This window comes from Balaenoptera musculus, chromosome 4 (genome assembly GCF_009873245.2).
Source record: "Balaenoptera musculus isolate JJ_BM4_2016_0621 chromosome 4, mBalMus1.pri.v3, whole genome shotgun sequence".
In the NCBI taxonomy this organism is placed as follows: domain Eukaryota; kingdom Metazoa; phylum Chordata; class Mammalia; order Artiodactyla; family Balaenopteridae; genus Balaenoptera; species Balaenoptera musculus.
The window spans coordinates 31,664-35,371 of NC_045788.1; the positions used below are offsets into that span (position 1 = coordinate 31,664).

General features: G+C 43.0%; 1 pseudogene; it reads right to left on the bottom strand.

The window, feature by feature from the left end:
• Nucleotides 1-36: 36 nt before the first annotated feature.
• On the bottom strand, nucleotides 37-836 carry LOC118894473 (annotated as a pseudogene).
• Between the last annotated feature and the right edge of the window lie 2,872 nt (nucleotides 837-3,708).

Sequence of the window (3,708 nt, forward strand, 5' to 3'; positions counted from 1 at the left end):
GGCTCACGTTTTTTAGATTTTGATGCAGATTTCCATTTAGTGAGTTTTGGTCACCCCGGTCAGGTGGCCCTGTAGGTTCACACACACACACTGGTGGTTGGTTTCACTTCTCCTTTCTCAAAGTTTATGATAAAGATGCTCATCCCTGTATTGGGGCTGACTGATGTGAGTTCGGACCTGCTCAGGGTCACCGGGAAGGAACACTTAAGGTCGGTCAGGAAATAATCCAACAGGCTTCTCATGTAGGCGCCGTGACTCACAACTAAGACACTGGCCACTAATCCTGGAGCGCCGCTGTCCGAATTAAACTTGGAGGCACAGGTTTTCCCTAAAGGAAATATCTCTGCCAAAGAACTTTCCAGACAGTTGCTCGGGGCTTCTTGGGAAAACTTCATTCTGACCTTCTTTCAGGATCAGCTGACAAATTCAAAGAAGTCTTTTCCACGCATTTTCACCTGGTCCAAGGTCTCTCTTCTGGGTGGTGTGAACACAGGGCACTCCTGCCCAGCTGCTTTGGCCATGGCCCTTAGCTCACTCAGTGGCCAGCCTTCTGCAACCCCGTATTTCCTTTCTCCAAGTCTTGAATCATACTTTACTGTCATATCTTTGCAAAATTTGCTCTTCTCCAAAATTCCATGCACGGTCTGCTTTGTCCTCATGAGGTCACTGGAAAAAATGTGAGTAAACTTCACGTTATTAAGACATATACCAGCAGCAGCTGCTTGTTTAAATCCAGTTTCTGAAAGAGGCTCATCTATTCATTGTCCTTGAAGTATCTTCTCCTTGCTAAGTCTTGTGTCTCCATGCCGGACCACGGTCAGACCGAAGCGCATCATCCCGCCGGCGCCGGGATAGAGCGAAGCAAAGGCCGCGCGCGCCGCCCGCACCCGCCCTCGCTGCCGGGCACCCGCCTCCTCAGCGCCCCGCCGCTTCCACACCCGCCACCGGCCGGCTCCACTGCCATAGGCCAAGGCGGCCGCCACGTCACTCGCGGATGGCCAATCACGGCGGCGGGGGGACTGAAAGAAGAATTTCTGACGGCTGCGGAGCGAATAGAAGTTCATGCTGCAAAATAGGGAATGGGATGGTTTATTAATTCGTGAGATCTCTAACAGATGCTTAAAGTGTTAATATTTTCCTAATGCAACCCACAATGGTTTAAATCAGACTTCTTTTGAAATCCTCAGAGCCATTTAATTGCTGTGTGACCGTAAGCAAGTTAGAGTACCTACAAGTTGGGGAAAATAGTTCCTACCTTAAATGAGTTAATCTATATGCAGCACTTAGTAGGAAGCTTGGCAAAGAGCAGGGATTATGGGCTTTTTAATGACTATTTTGAGAAGGAAAAGTTGGTTGCAATGTTGTCATTTTATCACAAGAGGGCAGTGCTAGAATAGAGAAAGCAGGACATGCACTTGGTATTAGAAATGGCAAGAAGTTTAACAGTACTGTTCATGTATTTCGTGGGATCAGAGAATGGGGCTTCACTTGGCCTTGGTCATCACTTTATTCATCCTCTCATCCGTCTCTATAGAGTTCTCTGGCAATTTTTAGCCAGATTTTGGAAAATGATCTCTTACTGGTTCTCCCCCAAAGTAAACTGCTTTTTTTTTTTTTTTAACCCTCTCTGTCTCTACAACAAAGATGTTTTTAAGTGTTGCATACTTGTGTATAAAATTTGGAGAACAGGCATGTTTCTCCACCACGTGGCTTTCTGTGTCTTTCCCTGTCTTTGTGTTTTTGCCTGTCTGATTCCTCGGTTCATTCTCACTTCACCCCATTATTTTCAGACATAGAACATCGCCATCATTAGGAAACATTTTCTGAACACATTTATTGAGTCAATAAAACGGGAAAGGTGCCAGGTCCACAGTGCTTGTCTGTCATCTCTTTTTTTTTTTTTTTTTTTTTTTTTAAACATCTTTATTGAAGTATAATTGCCTTACAATAGTGTGTTAGCTTCTGCTTTATAACAAAGTGAATCAGTTATACATATACAATATGTTCCCATTTCTCTTCCCTCTTGCATCTCCCTCCCTCCCACCCTCCCCATCCCACCCCTCTAGGTGGTCACAAAGCACCGAGCTGATCTCCCTGTGCTATGCGGCTGCTTCCCACTAGCTATTTTACATTTGGTAGTGTATATATGTCCATGACACTCTCTTACCCTGTCACATCTCACCCCACCCCCTCCCCATATCCTCAAGTCCATTCTCTAGTAGGTCTGTGTCTTTATTCCCGTCTTGCCACTAGGTTCTTCATGGCCTTTTTTTTTTTTTTTTCCTTAGATTCCGTATATATGTGTTAGCATACTGTATTTGTTTTTCTCTTTCTGACTTACTTCACTCTGTATGACAGACTCTAACTCCATCCACCTCATTACAAATACCTCCATTTCATTTCTTTTTATGGCTGAGTAATATTCCATTGTATATATGTGCCACATCTTCTTTATCCATTCATCTGTCGATGGACATTTAGGTTGCTTCCAGGTCCTGGCTATTGTAAATAGAGCTGCAATGAACATTGTGGTACATGACACTTTTTGACCTATGGTTTTCTCAGGGTATATGCCCAGTAGTGGGATTGCTGGGTCGTATGGTAGTTCTATTTGTAGTTTTTTAAGGAACCTCCATACTGTTCTCCATAGTGGCTGTATCAATTTACATTCCCACCAACAGTGCAAGAGTGTTCCCTTTCCTCCACACCCTCTCCAGCATTTATTGTTTCTAGATTTTTTGATGATGGCCATTCTGAAAGGAAACCATAAACAAGACCAAAAGACAACCATCAGAATGGGAGAAAATATTTGCAAATGAAGCAACTGACAAAGGATTAATCTCCAAGATTTACAAGCAGCTCATGCAGCTCAATAACAAAAAAACGAACAACCCAATCCAAAAATGGGCAGAAGACCTAAATAGACATTTCTCCAAAGAAGATATACAGATGGCCTACAGACACATGAAAGAATGCTCAACATCATTAATCATTAGAGAAATGCAAATCAAAACTACAATGAGATATCATGTCATCTCTTACTATCAGTACTTGTCTATGCTCCGGTCACACTCTGTTAGGATCTGATCAGCGTTTATTTAGCATTCTGCATGGGGCATCTGCCTACTGCATTTAGTTTTGTTGTCATGTAATTCTCCGTTTGGGTGGAGGTGAGACAGAGCCTCGGTGCAGGACAGACTTGCTCTCCGCTGAAACGGGCTGGCCTCCCTGATTCAGTTATCAGATGCTAATGCTAGTCCATTCTCACGGTACCTTCTGCAGCCAGCTTGCCTGATCTTGTTAAGCTGTGATTCTAGAGAAGTGCTCTCAAAGTAACAGACTTTGTGCTGTTTGTTAGGAAAGAAACACCTTTGTCTTAGAAGCGTTTTCCCTTCATGCTTGGCAGTAAATCCTTTGGACAGCACATGTGCTCTGATGTCTTGACAAATTCAGAGACAAATTTTTATTTACTACAAGGATTTGGACCACCCCATAAATTCCAGAACTAAATTCAAACTCATGAAATAAACCTAGGCACTACCAGATTCAGTGGCAAGTATTGCCTATAGGCCTAAAATAAAAATTGTCAAAATATATCTTTGTAATAATTTATGTTTCAAGGGCTACACACTTAAAGACAGATTTATTCCTTGACGTTAACCCAGTGTGTGTCCGTAACAATAAATATGTGGTGAGACATTTAACTCT